Source organism: Podarcis liolepis (assembly GCF_965112155.1).
Source record: "Podarcis liolepis genome assembly, chromosome: 4".
Lineage (NCBI taxonomy): Eukaryota > Metazoa > Chordata > Lepidosauria > Squamata > Lacertidae > Podarcis > Podarcis liolepis.
Genome location: NC_139558.1, coordinates 81,228,828 through 81,249,989, shown reverse-complemented (window position 1 = coordinate 81,249,989; position 21,162 = coordinate 81,228,828). Strand labels below are relative to the sequence as shown.

The 21,162-nt window shown below is 44.3% G+C and overlaps 1 protein-coding gene across 4 annotated transcripts in view; it reads right to left on the bottom strand.

Annotated features, from left to right (window-relative positions):
* The window catches only part of LNX2 (ligand of numb-protein X 2), a 73,261-nt gene extending 52,680 nt beyond the window's left edge, over window positions 1-20,581 (bottom strand). The window contains exons 1-2 of one of the 4 annotated variants that reach the window (XM_083498908.1): window positions 20,186-20,398; window positions 3,117-3,495 (exon numbers count right to left, since the gene is read on the bottom strand). The gene's annotated coding sequence lies outside the window, so the exon portion shown is untranslated. Of the gene's footprint in view, window positions 1-3,116; window positions 3,496-20,185 lie in introns of all 4 variants that reach the window. The other 3 variants (XR_014525074.1, XM_083498906.1, XM_083498907.1) reach the window with 3 other exon arrangements.
* Between the last annotated feature and the right edge of the window lie 581 nt (window positions 20,582-21,162).

Sequence of the window (21,162 nt, the reverse complement as noted above, 5' to 3'; positions counted from 1 at the left end):
TTTAAAGGTCTAACAGCCTGTATTTTCATGCTTTACTTTGCTTAATGTTTTGTGATCTTAAATTTCTGCTGGGGCTCTCTCACCAAAGACTACTTGCCCCAAACCTGGATTTAGGCATCCAAGGAATTCTTTTTATTTTTTACTCGTATTTTCCCCTTCTAACCATATTAAAAACCAAACAAAAGTAAGCAGAGCATTATATGTGACTTGTACCTTTGTACAGCAGGCTGGTTTCACATTCACACATCCCTCTCTGTCCTCCAACCAGGCATGCAAGAAGCATTAAACTGTTGTAACACGCCCGCCCCCAAGGGCCTTATGATGAAGGGTGGGTGGTAACAAGGGGGCAATATTGCTTGCCGTTTTACAGATCTGTTTTAAGGATTCCGGAGCCTGGAAGCAGCTAGCAAATTTGAAAGAGGGATTGCTGTTCATAATGTGTACATTTCTTCCACTTACACCTCTGGTCAACAGAATATGCAGGGTTGTTTAACTGTTTAGGAAACCTGCAAAATTTGTTTGATCACGGGTAGCTGTGGGGGCAAACAAAGTGTGTGTACACAGCATGCGAAGCAACACATCTCTCTCAAAAGCTATTGCATGCCTTGCAATGGGCTACATAAAAGGCTGTTACGAAATCCAAAACACAACAAATTTGGCATTGTAATCCTCCTGCGATACCATATTGCTGCTCTACTGACTCCAGCTATTTCCCCCTCATTATTTCCTCACTTAAGCAAGCAGTCTGAGGAGTGTTGCCATCAACAGCAAAATCACACGGTCTCTCTCACCTCCAGCGTGTTTTGCTGCACAGCAGTCGATCCGTAACTACCCCATAACATGGTCTATTGTTGTTTAACATCCAGTTTTATTCTTCAATTACTCTGCTGGCTTGACACTTAATTTATTACATTTTCTGGTACATTTGATTTTGGATATTATGACATCCTGGCTCATGCCATTAGAGAGGAAACATAAAGCGACAGCAATACCAGGGGATATGGGAGGACAGAATACCATTGTCAGCCTGAAAAATTAAGGCTATCGCTGCTTGCTTTGTTTCCTCTAGTGGCCCTTTCCCCATTGGCTCTACAATGTAAATAGCATTTTAAAAATAAATAATGATGCAAAGTCTGATAGCCTTGAATATAGGTAATCACACTAGTCTTCAGTACCTACTGATTCCTAAATATGTTTGGATACATTAAAATTTGATATTTTGCAATCTTTGAATCTCATGCAGCAATTCTAGGCTCACTAACCTGGGCTCAGTAAAAAAAGGTAAAGGACTCCTGACAGTTAAGTCCAGTCGTGAACGACTCTGGGGTTGCGGTACTCATCTTGCTTTACTGGCCTAGGGAGCTGACATTTGCCTGCAGTTTTCCCAGGTCACGTGGCCAGCATGACTAAGCTGCTTCTGGCAAAACCAGAGCAGTGCACGGAAATGCCGTTTACCTTCCCGCCGGAGCAGTACCTATTTATCTACTTGCACTTTGACGTGTTTTCGAACTGCTAGGTTGGCAGGAGCTGGAACCGAGCCACGGGAGCTCACCCCGTCGCGGGGATTCAAACCGCCGACCTTCTGATCAGCAAGCCCTAGGCTCTGTGGTTTAAGCCACAGCGCCACCCGCATCTCACTAACATGAGCTCAAGTCCCACTGAAATAAGCATGTGAAATAAACACATGGATAGCTAGTTAAGTCAACTGATGAGCTGCCTCTTGAATCTGGACTACTGAGTCGGGCTCAAAAGAGTTGCTGGCAATTGTGAAATAGTTTATTAAAGAGGTGATATTATAGGAAATCTATGGTGGGGAGATTCATGGCCAGAATTGCGTCCACCACCTGCATTTAAAGCACATCGCTTCCCCTCCAATGAATCCCAGGAACCACAGTTTGATAAGGGTGCTGGGAACTGTAGTTCTGGGAGGCACAAACTACAGTGGTGCCTCGCAAGACGAAATTAATTCGTTCCGCAAGTTTTTTCTTCTTGCGAGTTTTTCGCCTTGCGAAGCACGGTTTCCCATAGGAATGCATTGAAAATCAATCAATGCGTTCCTATGGAGACCGTCCGGGGACAGAGGGGAAGCGCCGCGCGCCTTCCCCTCTGTCCCCGGACCTGTTTTAAAGCAAGGGAAGGGGCAGCGGGGAGAATCGCTTCTCCCCGTTGCTGCCCCTTGCTTCAAAAGAGGTCCGGGGACAGCAGGGAAGACGCGCTGCACTTCCCCGCTATCCCTGGAGCTTGCGGGGCAAGCTTCGTTTTGCGAAGCAAGCCCATAGGGAAATGCGTCTTGCGAAGCGGCTAAGAAAACGAAAAACTCCTTCGTCTAGCGAGTTTTTCGTCTTCCGAGGCGTTCGTCTTGCGGGGCACCACTGTACAATGCTTAGAATGTATTGTATTGTGTGGTGTTGTCCTGTTTAGTTAGGCCTTGGCACTTCAGTAGGCCTCTAAACACAGGCCTGAAGCAGGGTTTCTCCTGAGCCAAGGAAGAGATGGAAGTGGGGAGGAGACTGGGTTATACTGAAGGGAAAGTACACTATTAAGTCACTGTGCCTGCATAAAACTCATCTAATGTCTCCCAATTATTCCCTAGGTACTGAAATTATAAGATGTAGTATATTGTACGAGCTAGCTTTTTTTTATCCAGGCCTTTGACACCTGAGATATATGGTATTCTTCTGGTTGTAAATCAAGTTGTAAATCAGGTAGGTAACAATAAAGTAAAACAGTTTTTAAAAACTATAAAGCAAAAGAATAAAAGCAGCATTTAAACACTAAAGCAGCAGAATAAAAAAGATTAGAAGTACATTGAAGGCCATAAAAGCTAATTTAACCAGAGTAGCTTCTCACAAATTGAAACAATTCAATGAAAGGACAACCACTCGTGGCCTAAAAGTCTTCCTGAAAAGGAACCTTTAAAAACAGCCAGCAGAGGAAGGGAACTTTATATACTGCAGTTGTCTGTGGCTGTAGTATTAGCTGCAATCCTTTCCTAGGAATAGGGGGGTCCAGTTTGCATTTAAAAGCAAATGTACCTAGTCTTCACTTTCCAAAGCAATATCATGGACATACAATCAGTGCTTTCTTAATTAAAAAAAATAGGTGCCGGTACTCACCATGAAGTTGTTACAGTAAGTGCCACACTTAAAAAAAAAAAAAAAAAAGATGTGCTGGTACTGCGTATCCTTGAATACCCACGGAAAAAACACTGCATCCAATTTTAGCTGAATGTTGGGAGATTCAGGCAGCATAAATGGCACTCGCTAACACAGGAGGCAGTGGTAGAAGCCAACATGAATGGCTTTAAAAGAGGATTGGACAAATTCATGGAGGAGAGGGCTATTGGATGGCTACTAGCCACAATGGCTGTGCTTTGCCCTCCACAGTTGGATGCAGCAATGCTTCTGAGTACCAGTTGCTGGAAACCATAGGAGGGGTGAGTGCTCGTGTGCTTGAATCCTGCTTGCTGGTTTCCTACAGACATCTGGTTGACCACTGTGAAAACAAGATGACGCACTTGATGGTCTGTGGGCCTGATTCCACAGGCTGCTCAAACTGAAACACAGCCATTCTCTGAAATTTGCTTTTCTCTGAACTTTGCAGTGCAGTTCTCTAGCTGAGTAACGTGTATAAAAATGCATATGATAAGGTAAAGTGTGCACACATGAAAATGCATATATTAGTGAAAAGGACCTAACAAAAATTCATATTACAGAAAATTGGTTTGCAAAAAATGTGTCTAATAGGCAAAACTGCAGAGACCATTTTGTCTGTGAGTCCTGGAAGACCTGCTCCCTGCCTTCCAACTTTTTTTCACCTGGTCTGGGAGGGTGGGGCCCTGTCTGACTCCAGCTACGAAAGCTGCTGAACAGACCCTTGGTCTATTTAGGGGTTTTATTGTTGTAATTGACATTAATTTTTGTATCTTTATTTTTAGATCTAATGATTTATGTGGAAATTGTTTCAATTTGGTTGTGTACTTTTTGATTTGTTTTATTGTTTGTTTACGACTTTTGTTACGTGTGTAATTATGTAAATCTTGTCATGTTGCAAGCCGCCTTGAGCGGCATACAAATAAAACAATGATGTGGAGGCTCGCATTAAGTTACTAAATGACTATTCTCTGTATGGAATTACAGGAACAGCTTTTGTTCAAGGTGCACCCAGTCAATCTTTAAAGGAAACACGGTTATTTTCATTATGTTACAGAACAGATTTTTAGAGAGTGAATTCTGTACAATATTTTTTTAAAGTGGTAATTACCATGGTGATGTACTAGTATGCACATTTTAGGATATTACGCATAACTTGCAAAAGAACATGGCACTGTACCAAGGAGAGTAGTGGGTTGGGGGAGAAAGATTCAGATGTTTTCAGAAGTCTCCATAAACAGACAAATATTTCTGAAAGCTTCTAAAGCTACAAGATTCCACATTCCCTGTAATCGGCTTACTCCGAGCTGTTCTTAGAACATTTTTCTACTATATTACCCAGATCTCTTTGATACTGAGCATGATCTAAAGTCCTGTGCACACAGATTTCTATAAAGAAATGAAAGACTTCTGTACCACCTTCCCACCCCCCCAAAAAAATTGGTCACAGAGCAGTTTCACAGAAAATAAACCTAATATTAAAAACAAAATACATAATAAACAAAAACAATGAAGCAATTCTCACGAATTACATAAAGAAGCTCCATTTTTGAAAACCATAAAGATGACCTCATTTGCTACTAAAAGGTGGGCTTTTTTCCTGGCACATGAAAAGGTATGAAGTTCAGGTGAGATGCACCGCAGTGAGGAAGTCATTCCACAGGTACCGAGTCACCACTAGAAAGGCTCTTCCACAGGCTCTTGCACTATGAACCCCATTTAATGCAAGAACAACTTGGAGAGCCTCCTGCGCTGATCTTAATACACAGGCAGGCTGCTAAGGGGAGAAGATGCTTTCCTAGGTTGCTCAGTGCTTTAAATGCCAACACAAGAACAATGAGTGACAACCAGAGCAACTGTCTGAAAATGGGTGTTATATGCCACTGGTTCATTAAACAATCTATGGCCTTTTAAACTGTTGGGGGGTATTGTTATTGTTTGTTACTATGTTATATATTTTTGTGTTTTCATATTTTAAACTGCCCCATGATCTTCAGATGAACAGTGGTATCGGAATTATACCACTACCACTACTACTACTACTACTACTACTACTACTACTACTACTAGTAATAATAATTTCTAGCCATGAACAGAGTACCTATAAACTCCTCCGTTAAAAACTACAGAAACAGGCTACTTTTTCTGGAATGTTTCCCACCCCTCCCCTAGACTTTTTGAAATGCACATAAACAGTCTATGGCAAATCACTCATCCTGGTGTAGCTGCACCAACTCCACATGGTTTCTGAACTGCCTCCTTTTGCTTCTAAAACTGGAAAGCTATTGCATGTATTTGAAAACTCATTATCAGCGAGACCAATTCCGCAACCGCTTCCAACGATAAATGAATTCTGGATTCACTTAAATCAATGGCATGATAGTCCTATTGATTTTAACAGAATTAGGAATTCATCCTTGGCTCTTCAGTAAATCCAGAGCTTAAAACATCTGAACAATGTGGGCTGGTGAAGGGGGGGAGCTTAAAAACCCCCTCTATGATCTTAAAACTCATTTCATAAGCATTCTGCATGTATTTTGAATTAAAAGCTAAATGATCTGCCTAGCTTCAACATTCCTTGTATAGTTGCACCATTCTGGTTTTGATTTATTGCACACCCCCAAGGTCCCAGGGCAGGTTACAATAAGTTAAATTGCAGTCAGACAAACAGGATGGGTCCTAAAATATAAACATCTCAATTTGTCAAAGATTAGAGCAAAGGGAGTCCATCTTCAGCGTAAGACAACTACTGTATAGTGAAGATACCAGGTGCACCTCTACATGAAAGTAGTTCCACAAGCAGTAAATGCAACCCAGAAACTACGGTGTTATCGGTACAGTAGGATGAAGCAGAACAGAGCCATGCATAGTAAGTAAATATATGATCGCTACCAGAGCTTTGAAGCCCAATGATATAATTAGCCAACAGGATATGGATGGGATATTGTGAATCTCAGCACAGTAATGATGTTTTTAAAAAGATTATAACAAAGAGAGTCGAGCAGCACCTTTAAAATTAACAAATTTATAATGGAATGAACTTCCATGATCTAGGCTTGATCAGATGCATGAAGGAGAATTATCAGCTGCAGGGATAAGTATACCTGGGTGGAATTGTAAGTGATGAGGTAGGAGGGAAATAAAATGCAAAGGATACAGATTAACAATTCAATTACAGCTAGAATGTATGCAAATTAATGTAAGTGACCCTATTAGACTTCTTGTATCTCATCAAGTGGACTCTAGTTCACGCAAGCCTATACCAGAATAAATTGGTTAGTCTTTAAGGTGCCACCAGATTCTTTGTTATTTTACATTGATTCACAAGACCTCACCTCTGAAAAAAAAATTATGCCATGCCAGTTTTGTTTAGGAAGACACACACCTTAGGAAAGCAGGAGAAACAAAAGCATACCACACACAAATACAAACCCAAAGAAGTCTGCCAGGAATAAGTCTGCTGATTAACTGGATAAGAAGGCAAATTTTTAATCTGATCAATTCTATTAAAAAGATGATAAATAGCCATCTTTAACATGTTATTTTTTTGTTCCGCACTACAGTAACACACCAAAGCCAAAGTAGCCACAAACAATGGACAAATATGTTCTTCCATCCCAACTGATTAAAATTGGGCCCCACCAAGTAATCAACCTCAAGTTTTGGTACTATTTATTTTAATAGTCACTGTTGAGCTCAACAGACCATTTAATTTGCTTCTACTCTCAGCCTGTTACACACCAAAATCAATAAGAAAAGTGTTAATCTGCAACATTGTGGTGTGGATCTGGTCAAACACAATGAGTGAAGCAGTAGGATCCAAAACTGAAATATGGAAATATTGTCCAAGCGAGAGGGGTTGGTTCTGTGAATTTGATTTTCTACATTAAATTTCAAATTCACAGAACCAGCCCCTCTCACTTGGACAATATTTCCATCTGTGATTTCAATTTCTGATCCTACTGCTTCTTTAATTTCATTAAAACAGTCTTTTCAATAATTATACCTTCCTGGTTGATAATCCCTTTCTGTCCCTCTAAAAGAAAACACACATGAATCTGAATCATATTAACATAAACTACTTTACTATCATTCAGGTTTACAGAGTTGTTCCTGAAGGCAGGCTTAGGTTACATAACAGATAAACTATATACAGTGGTACCTCGGGTTAAGTACTAATTCGTTCTGGAGGTCTGTTCTTAACCTGAAACTGTTCTTAACCTGAAGCACCACTTTAGCTAATGGGGCCTCCCGCTGCCGCCGCGCCTCCAGAGCACTATTTCTGTCCTCATCCTGAAGCAAAGTTCTTAACCAGAGGTAATATTTCTGGGTTAGCGGAGTCTGTAACCTGAAGCGTATGTAACCCGAGGTACCACTGTACTAGATCGTAGTGAGTCATGAGAAGACTGCATCTGAGCAAATACCAGTTAACACTCCTTGCAGCAACCGACCAACAGACCAACTGACAAAACTGCCTGCCACATAGAGGCAGTTAGTTCTCTCTCGGAATGTTGGACTTGACTGACAGCTTTAGATCCCACAATGAGAACCCTACCTTAAGGAAATGCACTTCAAACAGCTGTCAGCTCTGGAGTGCAATCTTCGGGAAGATCCCCTGCAATAGTCCCATTGCAACTAAGCAGAGCAGCGGAGGGCACTGTAGTATGCCCCTGAGACACTGCGGTGGTAAAATCCTGCTAATCACAATGCAGAGAATTTGAGGATTTTGCTCTCAAGCTGCAATTCTATACCCAATTACCTGGGCGTCACTGACCTCAATGGGGCTTACTTCTGAACAAACATGGACAGGATTACATAGTCAGTACATAAAAATAGTGGCCTTTAGAAATTCTGTTTTTAACTACACACACAAAAAAGACATATTACTATACAGGAACAGTTAATAGCCACCTCCTAGGCAAAATAATTTAAAGGGCGATACTGTCCTGTAAGAGTTTTAGAAATTGTCAGTCTGGTATTGAAGTACAAGCATGATCTACATATTATTAAAACAACCATGTCAATGGCCCAAAGATGGAAAACTTGGAATGCCTCTCTTCACGCAATGTTATTGAGTGTAATAGTTCTTAGATCAGCATTATTCTCCCCTCAGAAGTACGCCGAGATGCATCAGACATCCTGACATTGATTTAAGTAGATTTGTACAGCTCTTGGGAGGTAATGGTTCAGTTTAATGCACTAGCAATTATGGCTATTAAAAAATGTACATTAGGCAGCAATCCTAAAAACAATTCTCTGGAACCATTTCTCACTCCGATCAATGGAACTTACTTCTAAGTAAACAAGTTTGAGACAGGGTGGAGCAAAATGAAAATATGAGTGGGTACATGTGGGTGTTATATGTGAGGGGGGGGGTTAACAGACAGTATGTGTAGCTGGCCCCAACCACTTTTGGCATTGGCTATGTCCAGTGATGGCCCACAGAAGGTTAATCATGAGGAAATGCGGTCCTTAGGCTGAAAAATGCCCCCTTCCTTGCCATAGCCACTGGCAATTCAGATCTATTTTCAAATCTCTTAGTAGGTGTAGATTCGATTCCCAGAATTCCAAGGTCCCAGTTTGGCTCAAGGACTTTCAGTGCTGACATCTAATTTCTTTATAGTCCACTTTTCCTTCAAGGAGCTCCCAATGTGAGTTATGGTACATTCCCCCTCTCCATTAGTCCACCCACACCACCACCCTGCAGTACCTCTAAGCTACGAGACAGCGAACGCCACTCAGTGAGCTCAATGGCCAAGTGGATATATGCCTGAATACCTGAAGGAGTATCTCCACCACCACTGTCCAGCCTGAACACTGAGGTCCAGCCCCAAGGGCCTTCTGGTGGTTCCCTCGTTGTGAGAAATGAAGTTACAGGGCAAAAGGCCTTCTTGGATGTGGCACTCACCATCCTGTCAGATGTCAAAGAGATAAACAGTTATAAGATACTCCATAGACATCTGAAGCCCTGTATTGGGAAGCTTTTAATGTTTGATGTTTTCTTAAGTTTTCTTATATTCTGTTGGAAGCCACCCAGAGTAGCTGAGGCAACCCAGTCTGATGGGAAGGGTACAAAATTGTCGTTGTTGTTGTTATGCCTGACACTCCAACCCATAAGTGGGGAATCTCAGGCCTGGGGGCCAAATGTGGCCCTCCAAGCTTATCTATCTGGCCCTTGGAAGCCTACCCAGGACATACTTCTCACTGGTCTGGTTTTATACACCAAATATTTTTACCTGGATATTTTCCCAGTCCTTTTCTAACCTTTTAGACTGCATGGGTTCTATTGCGCAGATTCTCTGCAGCAGCCTGTGGGTAAACATTTAACATATACTGAATAACAGCCGGTGCTGCTAATTGTAGATTATTATTCCTCCCTCCCTCCCTGAAAATAACTTTTCTCTGACACGTTTAACATTCAAAGTTCCATAAATCTCACTATTTTAAAAAAATTGCACATTAAGAACACCAAGTTACTGTTTCCAACTTTAGCTTTAAGTCACCTTAATAAGGATATAAAATTAATGTGTAGATGTGCTCAACTGTCACAATGAAATATAATCCTAGTTATAAAAGTAAATCTGCAGAACAGCCAGCTCTTCATGTGTAAAATTCGGCTTTATCATTAGTTAAGTGAGCACGAACCCCGGATGCAAGAGATGGGTAATGGGAGAGAGCAGTCCAGGAGCATGGGGCAACGGCGCCCGTCCTGTCCCATCTGCGGCTCCCAAGCCTCCCCCAAGCAGCCAAATTTTAAAGGTGTGGCTTATTTGCGGGTGCGGCTTATATTCGGGCCAATACGGTAGCTTGGATGAGGATGCCTGATGTCTTCCCACTGGTGTCAGTGTTTTTCTTAAATTCAGTCCATTCTGGAGAGGATTAGCGTCTAACTAGGATGGACTGCCTTCTTTGGGTCCAATTGATGGAGCTTGGCTGCTTCACACCCAGCATTCTTTTTGGTGCAGGGTCTAGTAGTGACTGGTGTTGCTTGCCCCTCTGCTTACATGCAGAAGGACCCAGGTTCAATCCTTGGCACCTCCAGGTAGGGTGGGGAAAGACCCTTCTGCCTGAGACCCTGGAAAGTCGCTGCCAATCCATGTAGGCTTTTTCAACCTGGTGCCGTTTATTTATTGCACTCCTGTATCACACACTTCACCCTGTGTTGGAGATGGCTTAAGCAGCTCGCCACAATAAAAACAATCCAAGCAGTAAGAGCTATTTAAAAAGAAGAAGTTAAAAATTCATAAAAGCTTACACCAAAATAGCAAACAGCTTAAAGATCATAATCTATAACAGATCCCAAAGGAAATATTAAAAAGATGTACTTTGCATCCGATCCAGAAAATTCAAAAGGGGTGAACTGATGCCATCACCTTCAGGAGCTCATTCAAAAAGATCAGGGCAGCTAATAGCTCCTGCTAATAGCTACCACCATTTCTACTTTGCTAATGCAAGGACTTGGAGCAGGAAGTACCTAGACCTCAAAGGGAGTTGGACTTCTTGAGAGACATGCAGTCTCTACAGATTTACGCAGTACTTTTATCAAGATATGAGGTACCTCATTTTTAAACAAAAAATACTGCCTGTGGCTACCATACTACTGCTGAGTGAAAATCAGGTGGGCATCTATTCTGTATCACCAGCTGGACAAAAAAAGTGAAGAAAGGGGTGCTTTCTCCTGAATCTTTTTTTTTACTGGAAACCATCAGAGGAAGCTCATGGGAAGTGTTAGGCACTCCTCAACGGTGCAGTTTTAACCACTCACCTGCTCTAAACTAACAATCTGTATGTGAGTCAGATGGCGCCCTTCTCATGTTACCTGGATTTCTATAACAAGATTTGGTGCTTCATGAAATTAAGCTGATGATGTTGAACACTTCCTACAAAGGAGCAGAGGGAAAACTCTGGCCAACAGGCCTCACTAGATCCACCTGGCCATCTCCCCAACCTATGCCCAGCTGACGGACACCTGAAGTCACATGTGATGTCAGGTTTGGGACAGGTAATGATGCTGTTCCTTGACAAAGTGAGGCTTGCAAGCACCGCCAATCAGAGACCAGCGGTCCCTGACAATCCCTGGGCCTTGAATGTTCTTTAAGGTCCAGGGATCTCAAGTTATCTTTGCCACTCGTGCACCTTTGCTGTACCCCCACTTCCTCCCAAAAAAGCAAGCTGTACAATTGCGAAAAGTTATTCATGTGCCACATTGCTTATTTGCAGAATTAAACCTTTACTGGAACAAATATTGCAAAAAGCAAAGTATTAAATGACAAAAAGGATCTAGAGGATTTGTTCATTATTCAGCTAAGCTAATGATCCAGGTGAAAATATTTTATGTTTCAATGGAAAATGCAAAGCAATAAAGCAGCCACACTATATCCATGTGCTCCATCTTTGAAACATTTATACAATCCTAATTTGACAGAAAAGTGTAGTCGTTGTATGGGCTCTTATGGAAATATTCACATTTTAAGTTAATTATATGAATGCTTGCAAGGTTAGATCCCAAATCAGCACACATTAAAACATTACTAGTTGCTTTCACATTATGACCTAACATTTACAGCTTGTAATTAATGGCATTTGAAATTATTTAATTTTCAAATTTGCAAGGGGCTATAATTTATACACAACAAATACCAGTCATTTAATAAGGGAATCAAGAGGCATGAGCATCAATTATATCTTACTAAACTGCTAAAAATTGAATTCAGTGATACTTTTAAATATCCTAACCAAGAGTCGCCAGGCTGATTCAGAACTTTGCTTTCCACACCAATTTTTTAAGTAGCCTCGCTCACAGCAATTCCCAGGGCTGGCATAGGAATCACTCCTAAAAGAAACCGTAACTCCCTGGCCCAAAAGTTGCTGCTGATTCAAGTGCCGAAAACAGGCTGCTTGTTTTGCGAGATTTCCCCTAACGCTTTGCATGCACACCCATATGCCCACTTTCAACATGCTGGGGGCTAAAAGGCTCCAATGCATTAACTTCAATGAATGTGCTGCCATATTAATTGGTAAAAGGCTGGAGATAGGAGCCTTCTTGTATGTGAGTCTAGAGCAACCTTTGCCAACCTGGTGCTCTCCTGATGTTTTTAGACCACAACTCCCATCCGCCCCTGGCAACAGGGCTCAGGAAGCTGCCTTGTAACCAAGCCACAGGTCCATCTAGCTCAGTACTGTCAACACTGGCCGGCAGCCGTTCTCCAGTGTTTCAGACAGCCCTACCTGGAAGGGAAGGTGATAACACCTGGGGCCCATTGCACACAAAGCATGTGATCTACTAGGTAAAGGTAAAGGGACCCCTGGCCATTAGGTCCAGTTGTGGCCGACTCTGGGGTTGCGGTGCTCATCTCGCTTTATTGGCCGAGGGAGCCGCCGTACAGCTTCCGAGTCATGTGGCCAGCATGACTAAGCCGCTTCTGGCAAACCAGAGCAGCACACAGAAACGCCGTTTACCTTCCCGCTGGAGTGGTACCTATTTATCTACTTGCACTTTGACGTGCTTTTGAACTGCTAGGTTGGCAGGAGCAGGGACTGAGCAACGGGAGCTCTCTCCATCGCGGGGATTCGAACTGCCAACCTTCTGATCGGCAAGTCCTAGGCTCTGTGGTTTAACCCACAGCGCCACCCGTGTCCTTTGTGATCTACTACTGAGCTGCTATCATCATCATCATCGTCATTATTATCTACAGCGGCAATCAACTTGATTAACTGATTGATTGGCTTATCATAGAATTGTAGAATTGGAAGGGACCACGAGGGTCATCTAGCCCAACCCTCTGCAATGCAGGAATCTTTTGCCCAATGTGAGGCTTGAACCCATCACCCTGAGATGAAGAATCCTGTCCTCTGGAGCGGCAAAGAACAAGCCTCAGAGGAGGAGGGCAAAGACCTGCAACAGAAATTTTCTGTCATGCTAATATTTCATGCACTTCTTTTCTATCGGAAGGGAATTTGTTTCCACAAAGTCAGAGCAGCATATGGCACAAGCATCTTTACTGGGACAGCAGCTCAACCCCCATCTGATGTTCGTTTCCTAAGCCCTCTTGATCTCCTGTCTGATTGTATGCTTAGGAAGTGTAAAACATCAACAAGTCAGGAAGAATCAGGAATTCACATTGGCCACATTGCTTGTTTAAAGGGATGGAATGAAGGTCTGGCCAGGAACAGTTTCCCTTCTGAACAAACGACAACAAAAGGTTAAGTGCACTTTATAATTTAGGAAATCATTTTCAGAAGCAGATTGTCAAACATACCTTCAGCTAATCCATAACAGATTTTTTTTTTACTGCGTACAAAAGAAAAACACTAAGCTCACAATATAATGTAATTAAAAAAGGAATTAAAGGAAGCTCAGAAGTACTTAATAGCGGATTTCTACAAAAGCAAACAATCAAATAGCACTGAGCATGCATTAGAAAATGGGAGAAGAGAAGGGGGGTGGATCAAAGAGGGCAGGCTTGTATCTGCCCATACCACGTCTGAAATAATTCATGTGCTGACTAGTTTTTATTTATTGATGCAATTTTAATCCCACCCTTTGGCACAAGTAATCTCAGGGCAGCTAACAAATCCAAAGGTCCTCTTCCACTGCTTGTATCCTTACAACTGCCCTACAAGGTAGGTGCTTATGCTGTCAGCAGAGGACTTAAGACGTTCATGGCATCCCTCTGCCAAATGAGCAGATGCACAGCAGGTCTGGCTCACCACGTTTTGAGTTAACATTACCATCTAAAGCACTGTTTCCTAAACTTGGGCCTCCAGCTGTTTCTGGACTACAACTGCCATCATCCCTAGCTCGCAAGACCAGTGGTCAAGGATGATGGCAACTGTAGTTCGAAAACAACTGGAGACCCAAGTTTGGGAAAAGCTGATCTAAAGAGAAGTAGGGGGCTTTAAGTCCATTAAGTCCAGAGTCTGAAACATAGCTATTGATGGCTGTTTGCCATGATGGTTATGCACAGTCAGAGACAGTGATGCTTCTGAATCTCAGCTGCTGGAGGAAAGAGTGCTCTGGCTACTGTAAGAACAGCATGCTTGACTAGATGGGCCATTGGCCGTATCCAGCAGGTTCTTTTCACATTCTTATGAGATGGGGAACCTATGGTCCACCACGTGCTGTTGGATTCCAACTCCTGTCAGCCCCAGGCAGCATGGACAAGGCTTGGCAATGATGGGAGTTGTAGTCCAACAGGCTTCTCATCCCTGGTCTAAAACTGCCCAGTTGCACTGGTTAGGCTGGGAGATGACAACTGCTTCCAGGTCACTCAGTGAACTTCATGACTGGGGGGGGATTTGAACCTGGGTCTCCACTGTTGTGGCCCAGCACTCTAACCACTACACCACACTGCCTACAAATTTTATTTTCAGTCGAATAGCAATTCTAACATCTCCTTTAATCCCACGTGATTTCCCTGCCTTCTCAATAAAAGCAGGAGCATAAAGTTATACGGTGGCTTGAAAAAGCAAAAAGTGCCCAAGAGAGATTGCAAAATCGTTCTTTAAGGCACACACTTCCAGACTTGAGTTTCCAAGTAACTAACTGTCTGTTCTGATGTGCCCCGGAGAAGTTTAGACACAGCTATGGTTTTCTTTGGCAGGGCTGCAACACACACAACCTGAATCCAGCTCCTGTAACAGGGGCTCATTTGCAGCTGTTCTTTCTTCCACCCACACTCAGCAATTCCATTCCTTTTCACGTTAGAGCCCTTTTATAGAACAGCATCAGGGGAACACAACAACGTTTCAGTCTCCAAGGGGGGAAAAATACTTATGTACACAGTCTTCCATACATAAGCAACATCCACAAACCGACTATTTTGGCTTAATAACCATACTTAGCCTCTGATAATGACAGGTAAGTTTAAACAAGAGCAGCGTGCAATTTCAAAGGCAACGGGATAGTGAAATTCTGCACCATTAATACCATGGGAGAGTTACAACCATTCCTTTGCTTAGGGGTATAATCAAACATTATGCAGCAAACAAGGGATTCTGAACCCTCTGTTTGCTGTGTAACACCAACACAGGGATGCACAAAGGGCTACTGGCAGGTAATAATCAGCTGGTGGGAAGGGGTGCTTAACCCTTCCCCACCCACCAAGTCTCCCCTTCAACTCTACAGCCTGGCCATTTGTTCCTTTAATTTGATTCAACTGGACTCCAATACTAGTGGATAAGTCCATCCATTGGGATAGGAAAGAATCCTAGCAGAATCTCAGGAGAAGGGCTAAGTACACTTGCCCCCTTCCACCAGCCATTTCTCCTCTGCAAGTAACCCTGCACCCCATGTTATCCGTCAACCAGAAAACATGCATTTGGGAAATTATTTTAACAGTGAAGAATGCAAGAAGTTCAGCTTTTTTAAAAAGGTCACGACTGAGGCTTATACATTCATGCTCAATTCAAAATGCTTGTATAAGGGGATAATAATTTTGAGAGGCAGGGAGAAAAAAACTCAGTCATCCACAAAAACCCAAGAGAAGCAGCCCCAGGACAAATGGAAGCGTGTGTACGCGCGTGCGCGCACACACACACAACTCATTTGTGCAAGTTGTAATCACAACATTTTGTGGTATTGTTGCAATTACAACTTGCATAACTGACTTTAAACATCAATGAGACAAGTGCATGGATCCAGCAGCTACGGGATGCAAAGGTCCAAAGTAAAAAGTTCCTCATTCAGAGGTAGCACACCCAACGTCAAACAAGAGTCTGGTGTCATTATCATCTCTCAGCTGTCGCGTTCCTACCCCTCCCCAGACATTAGCAGGGCTAGTAGTGCTAGAAAGAATGTGGAACTAAACCAGGCATCCCCAACTTGAGGCCCTCCAGACGTTTTGGCCTACAACTCCCATGATCCCTAGCTAACAGGACCAGTGGGCAGGGATGATGGGAATTGTAGTCCAAAACATCTGGAAGACCAAAGGTTGGGGATGCCTGAGCTAAACGAACCATCCTTCTAATGGACGTAAGCACATTTACCTTTACAAAAGTAAACTTTTAAGTTAGCACAGGGTGAGAAACACGTGACCCTCCCAACCTTGCTGGATCACAACTGTCACCAGGAAAATGAGAAACCATTAGTGGGGCTTCTGGGGGATCCTGTTTTATTCCATTTTTTTTCACCAATGCCCTTGTGGGAGGGAAGGTGCAGAGATAACAGAGAGAAAAGCTCCAAAGGTAGGAAGGATGAAACAGATGACCTTAGGAACTGGAGCGATATAAAATGGAATTAAACTCAAGAATACAGAGCCATGCCTCTGGGGAACAACAACTAGGTTTTATATTTTACTAGTGACTCCTATGCAGAAAGAACACAGGGGCAAAAAGGTCCAGGGATCCTCATCAATCACAAGAGAGCAACACAGTGATGCTCTCAAGGCTAGACTTTGGGGTCCAGAACTCCAGTGAACTGAGGCAGTGGGGAGGGAGACAGGCAGAACAGTAAGGCTGACTTAGCAGAGTTTGAAGTAAAACAAATCCAGATTGCCATCTAAAGAAGGGGCCCCAAGTAAGACCCTTAGGCCCAGAGTCCAAAATGACCTAACTGCATCACTGGGGTCATGATCCAGCAGCAAAGCAGGTAAATGCCTGAATATGCCAGACAGGACATTTCTAGGGCTCATCTGCATCAAGTACAAAAAAAAGTATTATGTCACCAAAAGACTAACGGATTTATTATGCCGTATGATTTCATGGACAACAGTCCACTTAATCAGATGCATGAAAATGCACTTCCTACATCTGATGAAGTGGGTGTAGTCCACAAAAGCTTATGCCATAATAAATCTGTTAGTCTTCAAGGTGACACAGGGCTCTGTTGTTCTTCCTACAGCTGGCTAAGAGAGCTATCCCTCTGGAAACAGTATCATGAACACAGGAATGTTTAGGAACACAGGAAGTTGAATTATACCAAGCCAGGCGATTGGTCTGTCCACCTCAGTATTGTCTACCCAGGCAGCATCTTTCCAGAGAGAGACATTTCCCTTTGCCTGGTGAGACCATGAACCAAACCTGGGGAGGAGTGTGTGCTTTACAGGCTTCCCAGGCAGTTTTCCTTCCAGGCCCTGACAAGGTGAAGGCCTGTTTAGCTTCAGCAAGGTTGGTTGCTAGCTGCATCACTGTCTTTAAATCCATTCCCTAAGACTGAGGTGTAAGGAAGAAGGAAGAGAAAGGGATTGAATCAAGTCATCTTGGCATCATTAACGCTGCTCATTTTTACTCTCTGCCAATGGCACACAGTAATCTGAATGAAGGATCTTTTCTTAAAGTTGTCTTGGTAAAATAACTCGTGTTCCTTCTCATCCTTGCACACCAGTATAATATATTACTGCGGGTCCTAGCTCAGTGACAGAGCACATGGTTTTAATGTGGAAGGTCCCAGATTCAATGCTTGGCATGTCCAGGTAGGACTAGGAAAGGCTCCTATCTGAAACTCTGGGAGAGTGACTGGCAGCCAGTGTAAAAAAATTTGCACTAGGTGGGCTAGTGGTCTGACTCAGTGCAAAGAAGCTACCTATGTTTCTATGCACTGGCATAAAAGCAAGTTCTCATGGCCACAGTCATGTTTATCCCAGTTTTATGTTGTTGTTGACATCCATCTGTCTCAAGAGACAATGGAGTGCTCCTCCAGGAGTGAAGTCAAACTGCTACATTTGCAGCACCCAAGTGACCTCCCTGGGGCGCAAGCCTGGGCCATGTGTCCTGCGCTGCCCAGATGCCAAGATCTGCCCCCTCTGGGCCTTGCTGATGTGGTTCAAAGGAAAACAGAGAAATACAGTTGGCACCAGCTTGGCTGCAGGAGTTGCTGGCAGGAGGTGTATAAGACGCCATCCAACCGCCTTAGGGACTCCACTCCGGATTTGTGCCGGGTTTACGCCTTAGCCTTTTCTTCTCCTAAAGTTATCCCTCAACGCAGTGGAGGTTTAGAATCAGAGTTTTCCTTCTCCTAGATGGGCAGCCTTCCCAGGTTGGTAAGCCCCATCTGCCCATCACTTCCCTCTACAACACATGCAGAAACCGTCTTCCTGACCATCAGACCCACTATTGGTCTCGTCCACCAGAGTCTGTCGTCACATGCAGGGGATCCCTCACAGTGGGTTTGAGACCCATCAGCTACCCTCACCTGGTTTAGCTGGCCAGTTAAAGCCATTTCCCAGGGTGTGGCTGCTGTCCCATGCTGACAGCTTCTAGGAGCCACAGGTGAGAACTGAGTGCTGGGTGGGAACCAAAGGTGGACAAACTACCCCAGAAGGAACACAACATGTCCCCCACCAGAGGTACTACCTCTTCACTAACACCCCATACATTCTATGTTGTAGGCCATTCTTTTACATACTCCACCAAGTAGCCTACCCCATGGTCCCCTAACCACCTGACATAAGGCTCTTACACATATATGCAGTCAGAGATCCCACACACCACCTATGTCTTAAAATTGCTCATTGCTTGAGGGCAGAGGCTGGCCCTATAAAGACTGAACAAAGCAACAGGCTCCTGCTTACAACCTTTTGGGTGGACACCTCAACTCATGTGTGGTTTCTAAACCCCTGCCTGAAAAAGAATTCCACAAGAGAGTTCGGTGTTGGTTTGTGACTCGTCGACTTGTTTCATGGGTTTGTTGTCCCCCATGCTACATTATCTCTTGCCTTCTGCTACCAACAGACCAGTGACCCAATCATAGATCTCAGACTTCTCAGATTCTGTTCCCTGAGCTTTGTCAAGTCATGGAAGGGAGAGATTTGTAGATACTGTATTCAGTTATCAAAATAAAGTCCAGGAGTTCAGCTAGAGGCTCAGTTCATGTCAGGAAACTGGCAGAGTAGCCTAGGAAGGAGAGAACTTTATATGTCTGCAAGAGGATACAAGATTCACCTTAATTGTGGGATATTATGGGAGCGAAAAGGCAGTGCTTAACCTGGAAAACATGGAGGTCCTGGGCATCTATCTCTTTCAACACTCCAAAGCTGGTCCAGAAGTAGGGTGGCCAGACGGAAAACAAGGACAGGACTCAGGCATGTTTAATAGTTGGGTAGAAGAGGGAAATTTGTTCCTTCCATTATTAAAGGTGCAGGAGTCCCACCCTCTTCTCCTGAAGAGGCACCCTCCTGAGGCGGGGGCATATTTGTGCCATAACAACCAAGAGTGGCTTCAGAGAGAGACCCACCTCACAAACTTTTTGAGGACTGTCCCTTCAGAAGGCTGTTGGTTTATCAAAGGTGGTGTGATGATTTATCACTGAGCAGTGTTAAGCAGGATGAAGAAGCTGGGGAAGACCCTCAAAATGCCAGAGTTGACCATCTTTTCTCAGCCTAAGAAGCAATGCTAAATCTCACTTCCAACCTAAAACAAATATTAATAAATAGAAAAAATAACTTGGAGAAACAACTGATCACCCGGCCTTCCATTCTTATAGGTATATCGGGACTGATTCCCAATCCAACCACCCCTAGATCTAATAAGGGGCGGAAAAGAGAGAACTTCATCTCCTTTAATAACAAGCAGCCACCATCCACATCTCTTTTTCCACTGCGCTGGGGGACCCTGCTAAACTGTGTTAGCGTGCAGACAAAAACTGGGAGAGAAACGCCTGAAGGAGGGAGAGGGAAGGCGTCGGTGTCACAAGACCTGCGGGCAAAAAAAAAAGGCTATGAACGGAGGTGCAAGCAGATCAAAGCTGAACCCAGGAAAGGTAAGGACACAGAGAGGCGCCCTGGGGACAGTGCAGCTGGTCACGGGGTAGAGGCATAGGGCAGCACCCACTGCAGAGAGCTAGAGCTCTGCCAGATCAACATTCACAAGGAAGGAACACTCTGGAACCGCAATGCCTCGGAGAGAGGTGAAAGGCGGCGGCGGGAGAGGAGGGGGAGGAGATGGGATCTGGTCTGAAAGGAGCCCCAAACACGTTGTCACCAGAACGGTGCGGTGGACCAGGAGACCATCCCTGACAAGAAGGTCGGGCTGCATGAGGAGGGGGCAGCGCTGGTCTCTCCAGCCAGTGGCTGTTGCTGCCCGTGGAAGTTACTCACCTCGGCGGGCAGGAGCTCCCGTCTCGTTGCACCGTCCCATCGCGCTCCGTAGGGCAGCGGGGGGGTGTGCGGGGAGCCGCCACCGGGAGCGGGGCAGCTGCTGGCCCCGCTGCTGCAAGCGGCCGTGCCTCTGGCTCCTCCTTCTGGCTCCGCTGCTGCTGCCGCCGCCGCCGTGGAGCTCCTGGAAGCAGCCAAACTCCAGGCAGGACTTAGCAGGCGCGTCTCTCTTGGTTGCGCGTGGCCTCCGCCTCCTGCTCCTCGCGCTCCTCCTCCCCGGGGCTGGCGGCGCGTCTCAGCCACTCAGCGCCGCCCCTGAGCCGGGGGAGGAAGCGCCTGCCGCCTATGGGAGCCCGGCCGGGGCGGGAGCCGGCTGCGCAGGCCAGCGGAGTCCTGGCTTTCGCTGGGGTTGTCCCTGTCAGCCGCCTGATTCCAACCGAGCAGCGAGGGAAGAAGGAAGGAGGAGGAGGAAGAGGGTGGAAAGGGCAGGCGGGATGCTCAGTCCTCCTTGCTCACCTTGTACATGTAGTGTTTTCCATTCATGCTGCTCTGGTCTCCTTCAGTGTACAGGGTTTTGATAAAATAATACTTTGCAGGGTTGCCGTTGCCGTTGTTGTTTTTAAAATGTGACTATTATGTTGCATTTTAATAAGTCTGAAAACTGTCAAGTGGGCAGGCTGCCTTATAGTATCTGTTTTGGTATGTCTGTTAGGGAAGGGTGGAAGTTGATAAATGGTAGCATTTAGATCATATTTGGGATGCAAAGAGAAAAATACAAGCTGCAGACCTGTGCCAGACAAGAAATTATTGGGTTAGCTTATGCAAGCCATCCTGGCCGGGCTAGCTAAGTGCAGAGCCGTTGATAGGTGTTTCAACAAAACCAGCCAAGAATCTGATGACAAAACTGAACAGATTAGGGCATGATACCCAGCTTCATGCAAAAGGTTGATTCCATAATGTAAGGTTTTTTAGAAGTGTTA